Source organism: Crocodylus siamensis, chromosome 1 (genome assembly GCF_052110815.1).
Source record: "Crocodylus siamensis isolate JL-2025a chromosome 1, ASM5211081v1, whole genome shotgun sequence".
Classification (NCBI taxonomy): Eukaryota; Metazoa; Chordata; order Crocodylia; family Crocodylidae; genus Crocodylus; species Crocodylus siamensis.
This window is the reverse complement of record NC_143395.1, coordinates 99,023,026-99,036,901: the sequence shown is the minus strand read 5'-3', so window position 1 is coordinate 99,036,901 and position 13,876 is coordinate 99,023,026.

The following is a 13,876-nucleotide window of genomic DNA, read 5'->3' as shown; positions in this document are numbered from 1 at the left end:
TTGCCAGGTTTGTACCATGCCACGGTAGAAAGCCGGAAGCACCACCCAGTTCAAAAGCATGAGGTCCAACAGGAAGAGCTCCTGGTCAAAGCTGAGGGCCCCCAGCCTCTGCAGAAACCGGCACTCCAGTTTTTGCCAAGGTGGGTGCTCCTCACTGTACAGAAGTCATTGAAGGGTCTGCAGGCAGAAGGCAACCACCTTGCTCGCAAGGTCAACCAAACTCTGGCCCCCCTCAGCTACAGGTAGGTAAAGGACAGCTCGTGGGAGCCAGTGGTGCCCATGCCAGAAAAAAATGACCTAGAGGCACTGGAGTCTCTCAAGTAGGTCCTGTGGTGGATTGAGTATGGTGCATCGGTGCCAAAAGGTCACCGCCGCTAGGTTGTTCATGATGTGGACATGTCCATGGTAGGAAAGGCTGGGTAGGTGCCAATGCCACTTTTGTAGGCGAACCTCCACTCCTTCCTCGAGGCCATCCCAGTTGCATGCCATGAAGGTCAACAGCCCTAGGAACACTCCCAGAACGTTAAGGCCCTTACACTGCCAGGTGAGACCCCCTGGCAAATCTGGGGGGTCATGGTGATCCACACACCAAGCAACAGGGTATCACTCTTGTCCCAGTTGATACGGGCCGAAGAGGCATGTTCATAGACTTGCTGGCAGTCTGTCAGGGCCTCCACATCTTCCCAGGTGTTAAGGAAGATGGTCACGTCATCTGCATATACTGATAGCCAGAGTGGAAGGGCAATGGATAGGCCTATGGTTGATGGCAAGGCCACACCACTCAGGCGGTGCCACAGTGCATGCAGCAGTGGCTCAATGGCCAGGGCATAGAGCATGCCCAACAAGGGGCAAACCTGATGGATGCCTCTGCATGTGAGGAATGGGGCACAGAACAACCTATTCAGCTTGAGCAGACTGGAAGTGTCTTCATACAAGACCCAGAGGGCCCCAGTGAAAAGGGACCCAAAGCCAAAGGCCTCCAGGGGCTGAAAGAGATAGGCATGGTCCACTTGGTCAAAGGCTTTCTCCTGATCCAGATTGATGAGGCCAATGTCTAAGCCAAAGTGTTCACTGGCTGTAAGTAGGTTGTGCAGCAGAAACAGGTTGTGTTGGATGTTTCTGCCCGGCACTCAGTAGCTCTGCTCAGGCCCAGTGATGGAGGCCATGACCGTGCGGAGGCAGGTGGCCAGTGCTTTGGCCAGAATCTTGTAGTCCACACACAGCAGGGAGACTAGCCACCAGTTCTTAATGCAGCCAAGGTCTCCTTTCTTGGGCAGCAGCGTGAGCACTCAAGGCAGCAACCGATTGGCAAGACCTTGTCAGCAAGACTCCCCTGGAAAACACGCAGGAGACAGGGGCTGAGAAGAGGCCAGAACATCTTGTAAAACTCAGCAGGTAACCCAAAGCCTGGAGCTTTGCCGGAGGCGAGTCCAGCTGCGGCAGCTGCCAGCTCCACCAGAGACAATTCCTGCTCAAGCTCACTGGCCTCCAGAGCACAAAGGCATGGCAGACCCACATGGAGTTCCCACATGGCCTCAGGGGAGGATGGCTCAGCCACAAACAGGTCATGATAGAAGGCAACAGCGTGCTCACATACTTTATCTGGGTCAGTGATTACCAGGCCCTCAGGGGTCTTGAGGTAATCTAAGACTTTGCTCACTGCTCGCTGTCACTCCAGGTTGAAGAAGCAGCAGGTTGGGGCATCTGTTTCAGCCAGCTCTTGGCAGCAGGTGCGGATCCTCACTCCACAGGCCACACTCTCTGCCAAGTCACACAGGCGCTTTCTATGGAACTGGAGGCTCTTGCGCATCACTGCATCACTGCTGGCAGCCAGCAAGGCAGCTTTGAGCTCTACCACATCTTCCTCCAGCTCTCTGATACGGCAGCGCTGTTCATTTGTGGCCAGCTGAGTGTACTGCTGGCAAAAAGCCCAGATCTGTACCTTGCCTACATCCCACCATAGCTTCCAAGAAGAGTAATTCAGTCTTGTGGCCTCCCAGCCCCACCAAAAGTTGGCAAAGCAGTCCTGGAAGCAAGAGTCTTGAAGCAGGATGATATTGAAACACCAATAGGGTGCTTGCGCACAGGTTCTCCCCAGCAGGCTCAATTCACAGAAAGCCAGGCCATGATCTGACAGGCCTAAGGGAATGATGTGGCTGTTTCACAGGAGTGGCAGGTGGTTCCTGGTGACATAAATGTGGTCAAGGAAGGCCATAGCAAGACCACCGGCACTCATCCTGGCCCAGGTGTACTGGAGCGTGTTGGGGTGCAGGGCTCACCAGATATCAATGAGGCCTGCAGTCTCCAAGATGGACTGCAGCTTGCAGGCTGAGGGCAGGTGAGGCTCAGGCCCCATATGGTCAAGCGGGGTGTCAGTAGTACAATTAAAGTCCCCACCTACAAGAAGCAGGACATCATCCTCACTAACATCACACAAAAGGGCAGACAAGGTCTCAAAGAAAGTGACCTTCTCCTGGCCATCAGTAGGTACATAAACGTTGACAAGTAGGAGGTGGTGTTGTGTTAGGGTGACACGGACAGTCAGCAGGCAGCCAGGGACAATATCCCACACCACCACCATGTCATGCTAGAGTGACGATAGGAGAGTCACAAGCCCGGCTCTAAGGTTGGTACCATGACTCAAGAACAACTGACCTTGCCAGGCAGAGCACCAAGCCAACTGGTTGAGCCTGTAGGAATGTGTCTCCTGCAGCTACTTCTGGCACACAAGATCCAGGATGGCCTCCCGTTTTACCGAACCTTGACAGCCATTGATGTTAGAAGTACTAATAGTTGTAGCTCCCATGAGTGTGGGTATGGGAGAGGAAGAGTGAGGTAAGATGTAGATTAGAAGAGCGAGCCCCCGAGAGCAGAGCAAAAATCAGAGACAGGTCGGAAAAGGCCTATCATGCCCTACTGTACTCTAAGGACCCCACCAGGCCCCACTCGTCTCTCACCCACTGTGCAAGCTTTTCCAGATGATAAGCCATCTGCCGAGTGCCTAGATCTTGTTGCATAAGTTTGGCCACCTTGACAAAAGCTTTAGGACCTGTGCACCATTGGGTGATGCTCCCTGCTATGTTCTTCTGTCCTTTAGTCTGTTTCAAGAAAGGCAGGGGCCCCCTGTAGTCAGGACCAACCCAGGGCGGGTCTGCCAGCATGGGCTGCACATTTCCAACAGACGCATGGCGAGGCTGCACCCTAGTTTGGAGCTTGCCCACAAATGCAGCATCTACACCCTCAATATATAAAACCATCAGTCTCCTCTGATCATCCAAGTCAACAACTGGCTCTTGAAGAGCAATCCCCACCTTCCTGGGGGGAGAGAGGCCATCCTGCTCTTGAGGTCACTTGCGACACTCAGAAAGCTGGATCTCCATCTCACTAGCCCCCTCATCTAATTCAGTAGCCTTGGACATGACCAAGAGGTCACTAGACTCCTCTGCTACCCCCTGAGTCAGATCTCCAGAAGAGAGGCATTGTGCATAGCTTTTACTGCCACCTGCCTCCGGAAGCTGGAGACAGGCGAGGGGTTAGCGACCCCTGCCTTTGCTTCCCCCATCTACAAGCTGCCCCCATCCCCAGTCAATAGGGTCACTGACATGACAGGGGCCAGGCTTTCTAGCAGGGCTCCCCGCCCCCCCCCAGCACCAGCTGAGGAAGGTCTTAGCAGGGATAGGGTGTCCTGAGTGGTCCCTTTCACTTCTCTTTGTTCTTCTTCTTCTTCATGGCAGGTACCCCACCCTTCATAGAGGATGGGATGGACTGCTTCTGGCCTGCCTCCACAGGGCCATCCACCTCAGACAAGGCCTGAGTCCCATAGTCCAACAGGTCCTTGGCACCACAATTACTGACCATCCCAGCCACCTCAACTGAGGTAGTCAGGGCAGGCAGGGGCAAGTGGAGGCATCAGCCTCTCCACCTAGTGGCAGTAAGAAAAAAAAGGCTGTAAAGAAACTCACAGACAAAGAGACTGGAAGTACAGGGGGAGGGGACAGAGTGCGGAGAAAAAGAAGACAAAAAACACTGCAAAAATGCAAGAAATTAATGAGAAAGCAAGATAAACAGAAACAAGAGACCTTTAGACAAGTGGGAGTTAGAAAAGAGATAGAAAGCTGGGAAGTATTACGCTCAGGATGACCCCATGCAGCTCCAAGCGAGCCTCATCTGAAACATCCAAAGTAGAAGGAAGGAAGGAACCTTTAGAGAGAACCACTGTTCAATTGTCTCTATGCCATGCTTTGCTTTCATAAAAAAAAAAATCACTGTTCATTCAGCTATACAGAATATCTTTACATTGAACTTCTTACAATAATAATGTCTTGATTTCAAATGCCAGGGAAAATAACAGCAACATTCATAATTTTCATAAGGGCTTCAGTTTGTGCATCTATAAATCCAAATTTAAATGTAAAGATATTGTCATTGAAGTCAACAAAACTATATATATATACACACACACACACACACTTGAAATTTAACATATACTTCAGTACCTTGTTGTATTGATACTTAAGTTTGTTGGTATCATAAACTGGGATTCTGAAAAGAGCTATTTGATGATGATTACTAAATGACTGTGAACTATTATTGCCCAAGACACTAATTTGTACAACACTTTAACTGTCATATTACACCACTGCATGGATTACAACATTAATATTGTTATGGATATATACATTTCATTTTTTTCAGTGAAGACATAGGACAAAACATCTGGAGATCAGAAGGGAAGTTTCTGTCGTATTGAAAACAAAGTGATAAAACTCAAGGCCTGCTTCCTTTCAGAACAATAGGCAGGAGCCTGTATTTCTTGTTCATGGGTGATTATATTTGCATTTGCTATCATTCAGTCCTTTTCATTCTGTATGATTATCTTGTTTTCCTCATTATTTCCCACTCTGCCAATCTTTATGTCATCTGCAAATCAGTGATAGCCACATTGATGAAAATATGAAAATCGCATTGAGCACTGGACTGTAGCCTATCACAAAACAGGTTCAATCCTTAAAGAAGAAGGAGGGGCAGGAGAGGGGGCAGGGGGCAAACCTTTCCAAAGTTGCATGCTCCAATAGAAACCCTACAATCCATGGTCAAGACTGATGAAATATTTCCATGATGAGGCCCATGCAGTGATCAACCCACTCCAAACTGGGCCTATACACACATGCACAATAAGAAGGACAGTTCCTGGGCTCCACCTGATGGCCACAGCCTCAATATGGACCTGTATATAACTGTTTCTACCTTCATGCCCACTCCAAGATTGACAAAAAGCAACAGCAACCTTAGTCTTTCAGACTAACCACCTTAATGTTGCAGAACAGAGAGCCATGCTCAGCCTTAAAAATAACCCAGATGTTATCATGTAACATTCGGATAAGGGGGTGGGTGGCATTGCTGTTGTCATGGAGAAAGTAGCGTACATAGAGGAAGCCAAAAGGTCATTTTCCAAGATGGAGTTTTAGCAATTCCTGACAGCAGACCCCACAACAGAAGGAACTAAATAAACTCTCAAAGAAGCTCTCTCTAATAACACAGGAAAGGATTATTGCTTTTGCCTCCTGGGAACCTAGGCCAGGCACCTTTTACTGATTACCCAAGACCCATAAATTTGACAACCTAGCATGCCTCATTGTCTCTGGCACTGGCACCATCATGAACAAAGTTTCTCAGTATGTTGGCTCCATTCTATTCCACTGGAGCTACCAGCTATTTGAAAGACACTAGTTTTCTTAAAGAAACTACGTTCCACTGGTGAATGCACAGCAAATGCTATATTAGCTACCATGGATAGCATATCTCTTTACATCAACCTCTCCCATGAGGATGGATTACAAGCCAAAGAAGAACATTATCCTTGATGAGAAAACTGCTGCTGTTTCCATGATATTTTCCCACTCTCCAGGACAAGAGTACCTCTGATCCATACTACCCAGCTTGTGTTACACTAAAGTGCAGTCATATTAGCCTACACCTTCATATAAGCACCCCATCCAGCCCCTCTTCCCTGCTGGACTAGATCAGGCCCACAGCTCCCCGCCCTGCCCAACACCCTAGAGCCCTGCTAACTTCCCCCCACCCCAGCCCCTACTTACTTGTTTCTGCCAGCACTGTCTTTCCTAAAGGGAGCAGGCAGATAGCCCGGCAGGCAGGTTAACCCTTCCCTGCCTGTTCACCTGGAAGAGATGGAGCCTGCAACCATAAGTAAGTACTGCCCTAGGCTGAGGAACCCCAAAAGGTGTGTGTGTGTGGTGGGGGGTGGAATCCAGGGGGCAGGGGGAAGCCCAGAATGGGAAGGGAAGATTTCTCACTTTTCAGCCCTCCAGTTCTCTGCTGGCCAGCAGTATGACTGTCCCAAACTTGAGCTGGCACTAACACCACATCTTGTATTGAATCTGTACTGGATGACAGTGGCCATGAGGTCTTTGTAAACCTATTTGCCAAGTTCCCAATAGGAGGGTGAACAGGAAGGGTATAAAGGGATTTCCGTCTGTATGGACAGGTTGACAGCCAACATATGTTGGCTTTTTTTGTCTCTTATTAGAATAAAGGATAAATAGAGACATTTTCAGGACTGAATCTGGACAGTAAGATCTGATATGTTGCATTTGCTTGGCCATACAACATAACTGGAGTGAAAAAAGGGAGTCTGTAGCTTGCATACAGAAGCAAAATATAATTAATAATGTATAGGTAACTGGAGGTGATCTGGTGGTCTGTGGGCTGTGTGAGCTGGGTAAGATTTGCAGGTAGATGTGCCTGAGTCCTTACCTGTTCTTGCCTCCTGTGGAGGAATGCAAGTCTTATAGGAATGATTTGCAGGTCTACAATTTCTCTTCTGGATTTGTGTATCTTGAATAGACTATATGAAGTACTCAAGTGGTTATGCAGACTCTACAAATTATGCAGTGTTAAACCAAACAAGCTTTTCTAAGTTTTTTTAAAAATTACCAGCTCAATAGGTTTTAATAGCATTTTGCAATCAAGCTTAATAGCAAAATCTAGCCAAAAGTGACTAGTACAGACTAAATATAGAAAGATATTTCAAGAATAAAATATTAAGTGTCATTATTAGCCATATTTATTTGAAAATTATTTGATCCATACCTGAAAAAGCTATCTTATATGAAAAGTTATAAAAGAATGAATTAAGAGCTGATTATGGGAGTATTCATGGAGACTCTATACTTAAAATTGCATTCACTTCTCATTAAAAACTAAATTGAAATCCCTCTCCTTCACATTTCATTTACTAAAATTAGGACGTCTGTTTGACACAATTACTTGTCAAGGATGAAGTGAATTTTCTATGCCCTTTTAGGATTGAGCACTTGCTAACTTTTCAAGAGAAAACAATTAGAAAGCAGCTCATTTTAATATTTAGCCTGGACAGCGACACTTTTCTGGCTTCCTTTAGCTACACAACTGCTAAGTAACCAAAAATGTTGGCTTTCACACTGAAAGTCAAATTCCAACAAATAAGTATGTGAATAGTCTGTGACACTTAAGAGTTGTTCTACTGAACTCAATCTGAACTAATTTCAGGAAACTCCAACAGAGTCACTGGCATACCTTGACAGGAATAAGAATTGTTATGATGGAGAAAAATAGCTCTTGTTCTGTTCAATTGTTACACTCTACAATGCACTTGTGTTATCTCCAAGTATGTGCTTCAATTCATTCCTATGCAGCAAAATGTTAAGGATCAGATTCTATTCCAAGTATTAGGTGCGCAAGTGGCTCCATGAACCCAAGTTCAATCTTACTCCACCCTGCTCTAATCCCTGAAAAATTGTTAAGTCAAAAAGTAAGTGGGTCTCCCTTCTCCTCACTGCTTTTTTGTGACTAAGTTTAAAGGATAAAATAATGGTCAGTTACAAAAATAGATGCTTTAATGGATTTTAAGTGATTTGAACAGGTGCCTAAATGCAGTTCTATTCCAGCCTAAGTCCACTAGGCCCAGTAGGTTGAATGGCTCTTACAGATCTGGCCTTTACACATATATTTTATTATAAGTGCTGCTCAAATCTCTTTCATAACAAGTGGATTTAGCACATGTTTAACTGTGTTGAGTACAGATAATATTGATAACGCATTTACATTTGGGATCCTGCATAAGTGCTTGCTGAACTGGAACCTAAATATCAAAGTGGTCTAAGCAAGGAATGTTATGTAGCAATAACCAATCAACCTGTCCAAAACCATCACAAATTTCCCTTTTGTCCAGTGTACCTCTCTCTATTTCTCCTTCTGTTAAGCCTCTGATTTCATGTGGTGACACCAGACCCTCATCTCAGCTCCCTTTCCATGGAAAGTTCCAATGTACTGTAGCTCATTGCATACATCCCTTGCCAAAGAAGATATGTACCTTTTTGGGGGGGAAAGTTTTTTTTCTACTCATGGCTGAATGCAGGCCTCAGGGAGCAAGAGCAGAATGTACTCTTCAGCATCATTCACTTTTTCTTGCAGCTAAAGCTATAACCTGATCACAGTCACTACCAAAGTAACTATTCAGCTGACAGCCAATTCAACAGCAGCTTCAACTGAAAAAGGGAGAGAGAGTGGCACTAGAGCGTAGGCTACATCCTTCCCGAAGTCCATCCCTCACAGCCATGCCTTCATTCCGGTGTGAAAATCAGTGTACTCACTGAAAACCCACATTTGGAGAGCTAATTTTGATATTATGCGAGTAAATATGACACTTAAATAAAGTTTTCATTTTTTCAAATCTGAGTGTAAATCAGAAGATTTCCCCCCCACCTTCCAAAAAATGAAATTCCACAATATTATTGCTGTTGTTGTTACAGAAAATATAGATTTTCTTCAAGGTAAAACTGAGCAATTGGCTGCTCGGATACTCAGTGACCCTATCAGAGGATGGGGTCCTTAAAGACAGCCATGTTCTCCTAAGGCCCCTTGACCATGCTAATTTGGCCCAATGGGCACCCTCAGTTCTCGCCCACCACATCTTTGATGAAAAATATGAAAATAGGGAGGCTGCCTTTAAGTCCTCTTGGACACAGTTTGATGGACTTACTGAACCCCGTGGCTTCCCAGACTCTTTGTGGGTCTTGTATTGCAATGGACGTTTCAGGGCACCATAGCCTTATGGGCTATATGTGTGGCTCCAACTATCCCCTTACCATGCCCTCAAGCCTCACAGATGGTAGTGGCATTGTCCTGCCTTGGCCTCATTATAATTCAGCCCCTTATCTTCACTGAGCTCTCTGCAGCCCTGTCTCTGTGCCCTCTCAGGGCACCAGGGTCTCTGCACCCAAGGTGGCCACACCCTCTCTGACACTAGGGTCTCTGCACCACCAAATGCTCTGGCACCAATGCACCCCAAAATGCCATGCCCTCTGTAGCACCAGGGTCTGTGCCCCACCAAATAATGCACCTTCTCTGGTGCCAGGGTCTCCACTCTGTAGTGGACCCCAATGAGGCCTCCTCCTTCCCCAAACAGCCTCACTCAAACCACCAGTCTTATAAAACTACAAACAAAACGTAAGCCCCTGGGCCACAACTCAACACAGGCTACCCCTTTACCATTACCCAGAGCAGAAATTAGTCAAGCCTCCTTCCCGTCTCATTCTAAAAGAGCTCCTTCCCCCTTAGCTGCTCACAGAGAACTGCCTCCCTTACTTTCTGCCTGGGGTTTATATGGGCCCAAGGCCCTTCCCCTTCCTGCCAGCTGATCAGGTGCAGGTGCTGACTAATTTCTGCATTAACTGGTTGCCATGGCAACCTGCACCTGGGCTCCTGCCTGGCTGGAAGGACGCTTCCCAGGCAGTGTCTGCCTTTCTATGAGCAGGGCACCTTAGTGCCCCTGTGACAGACCCAGGTGTGGGAAAGGAACGGCATCACTCACTGGAGAATAGGAAGAACAGAAGCCACAGACCTGGGGTCTGGAAGTTGAGTGATCATGCTCTGGCCAGGACTCCTGGCTCCATACCAGGGCATATAATGCAGCCAAAAGTAGCTCTTATGGTAAGGCAGCACCAAAACCATGGAACCGAGAGAAGCTTCCACTTGACAGAGCTGCCACATGGCAACAGATCCAAAAACGGTAATGTCCTTGGCAGCCCACAAAACTAACTGGCAGGAAACTAGGTAGCTTGCCTACACTGGATAACAGGGAACCTACCTGTGTTTCAGTAGAAGTTGAGCAAAACTCAAATGTTTCTACAAAACATTGAGAGGTGCAAGGGCGAACAATATATTTCAGTACCAAAAAAAAAAGCGTTCTCTGTAAGAAATTTCCCAACTAACTCAAATCCCAACAGGAAAGCTTTGCCATTCAGGTTAAGAGTAGCAGCTGTGTAGGAGGCAAATACAATGTACATGTTTGTAATGTTGTAATGGGTTCAGCGACTATTGTTTAAATATAGCAGCAATTCAGACAATAAAACTCTAAGATGCAGCTCCAACAAACATCAACTTTCACTTAAGATAAAAATGATTGCAGTGAGAAAGGGAAAGATCATTGTCATTTCTCATCTGTAGGCAAAGTCATTGTGGCTCTATCTATCACCCATAATGCCTGCATTCTCCTGATTTCTTCTGCATATACTAGAAACAAATTCTGATGAAGTCATGCACATCAGTAAATATCAATTCCAAGAAGGTAGACAAAGAGAGTGGTTGGCACTGACTTCACCTCTAAGTTGTTCTGCACAATAAACAATTCAAGATAAAGTACATATATATTTTTCTTCAAATGAGAGAATCAGAGAGTAAAAGTTCCAACAAGGTAATTACAACAGGGTAGGGCACATGTTAAATTAACATAAACCTTTTTGTTTGCAGCTTCCTTCTACAGGCCATACTCTGCTGTATGTTACAAGCATTACTTAGCTATCCACAGGCTCTATGTGCTGTTAGAGCAAGGCAGTTCATCAGGTACTAAATATATAACATAATTTCTAATTTCCTAAAATATTCCCTGATTGTGTATCCTACAAGGAATAACATGAGACTATAGAATGCTGTAGAATTTCATACAGTATATGAGGAGCAACTCATGTACGTTAGCCCAATCCTGGAAGTAGATATCTTAGCAAGTTGATGGTAGATGATGAGTAAATAGAAAACAGTCTGGGGCTGAGAACTGGGGACTGGTGAAAGGTTACAGAACCAAAATTTCCAAACCCAATTCCCAATGTTAGTACAATCAGAGAGAAATAGTTTCCCAATGCCTAGTAGTAGCCTCTGCAGAATTATTTGGTGGCCTCAGTTTACTCTTATTATAGAAGTCCTCACATTTGCCAAAAAGAATACCAGGTTTTTGAAATCTCACCAAGCAGGTTAATGACTATCTAGGCATGGCAAATGAATCCCTGAGATGGTCCCTCCAGATAAAGACTGAAGAAAACTGAAATAGGGTTCATATGCATATTGATATGCAATCAAGGGCTTCATACCAGCAGAAGCCAACTAGAAAAGGAAATCCAGGGCATTATGGACAGGGACATGGGTGAAAATGTATTGCTTTAGCTTGAAACAAGTAATCTTTCTGGCAGCCAGCCATTTGCTGCTGCACTGGCAGGAAGTAGACCCCAATCACCGCCTAAAAACCAGCAGAGGAGACAGTGATGAAGTGGTTGTACAACAAGTCTCTTAGTGAACTTGTAGACTTCCTTGATTCTATTACCTACCTTTAGAAAGTATCAGATATTCCATTTCTGGTATCCACATCTAACTTCTGACCTGTTCATGGGTTATTACTTCCAGATTTTGACCTCTGGATTGTTCTCAATTCCAGCCCCTGACTTCTAGCCTACCTCCCACCTCTTGATTATGTCCTCGAGGTTTGATCATCCCTGCCTCGGTTTGTGACAGTGTTGAGGGACCACACAGCAAACTAAGATGAGAAATCTATGGAAAGAGCAGATGATCCCAAGGAGCACTTACCGGTTTCTGAGCATTGTATAACTATAGCCTACATACCTAAAACAGTTCTGAAATCAGTGGTCCTGCCAAGGTTATCCTTGGAGAAATCAGAGCCTCCATCCTCACCTGCCTCTCTTCTCCCCCTCCACACTCAATAATCTTAGGTATAAACACACACCCACAAGCTGACACACTACTTTGGCATTGTATACAGCTCCTCCTAAAAGAATACCAGCAGAGCAGCAAGTGGTAAATAAGAACAGCACCCCAACATGACTGCAGTCCTCAGGTGCTTATTGTTTAATACAGCCTCTTATACCTTTTTATTTTGTTTATTGGATGTTATTCAGTATTTACAATGGCATACAATTCCCCAGCTCAGCCCACATGCTGTGGATTGCCTTTAAGAATTTTTTTTCATGTTGTTGACTCTGACAACAGCATTTAAGATTAGGCAGTTCATTTAATCTTATGCAGCTATTATTACCACCAATGGGGTAAAAGGAGAAATTGCATGGCAATGCCAGCCATAAGCCAATAAAAGGCTCTCACTAGAGAAGCAATCATACACTGAGTTAAGTTTCCAGGTTATTCAAACCATTTCTCCCTGTGAAAACTGCATAACCTAAAGTTAAGCTCTTGGAGGGTTTTTCATGAGCTTTTATGACAAGTGCCCACAGTTCCCATTAAGTATGTTTCATTTCAAAAAGTGCGTAGGAGGAGTGCTTCAGCTATTCTTTGTAAGTTGAAAACCTGAACATATTTGTTTTTATTTCAATGGTGTTTCATTATCTTGACTTTTGTAAATGAGCCTGAAATTGAAGCAATTCTGTGAAACACGTTGGCAGAGGAAAGACTCTTTCTAGATATTTCAGAACAAATCATTCTCACAATACTAGAATCAGATGTATTCACCAACCTCGTAGCATCCTTACTAATATGTCTCCAAGCACACTCATGAGCATTTATTATAACATGATTTAGAGATCTATAAAGAAATATATTTTTTTAAGAAATCAGAAAATAATCATTATCCATACCCTCATTGGTGCTCTCCACAAAGATGTTATTATTAAGGCTATATCTACACTGCAGTTGAAGGCATGCAACTGCAATGACCCAGGCTACTTAAAGCCAGTTAGTTTGATAACTGAGAGCTGTGAAAATGATTTGGTATTAACAGTAGCACAGACTAACAACTGAGTAAGTACTCAAGTACAGACAGTCAAAAAGCCTAAGGCTGAATTGATTCACTCTTCACAGGTTAGTCTAAGCTGTATAGATTGAATAAATAAGCAAGTGAACAGATATTCACCTTGTTCCCAGAAATGGAGCCACATGCTTGTAGTGGCCCATGCCAGAAGATGGCGGCACTACAGCATACCTCCCTATTCAAGCAGGAGCAAACACCTTGGGATAAAGCTAGCCTGCCCACCCTGCTTGTGGGGGAAGTGCAAAGCATCTTGGGATGCTGTGGGACTGTGAGCTAACTTAAATATGAAGGGGATCTGGGACAGAAGTTCAATAAACCAATTTCACCTAAATCAGTTAAATCTGATACTACATCCATCCAGGTTTATCTTACACCAGTTTCAACCATTTTGAAAGTGGTTTATATGCACTGACTTTTGTTGCGTTACAGATTAGAACTGGTTTCCAATCACTTACACTGGTTTACGCATAACACCTGTCCTTAACTAAGGTGCCCCATAACATATGCTTGTACAGCCTTTACTGAATGTCCTGCTTATGTGGTGGAGGCCATGTGCCACCAGAACTGCCTGGGGCCCAGGGAGACTTCAGGGGGAGCCCCTGAAGTATGTGGCCTGTGTGGAGTGCAACCCAGCCATTGCATACCGACACTGAGTGTGGCTCCAGCTAATCTGGATTTGGACACCCCTGTTCTGAGAAAACTTTGAGAGACTAACATGAAATTGGGTTCTGAAGCAAACAAAACTGATGAGTGATAGTGTTTCCGACTTTT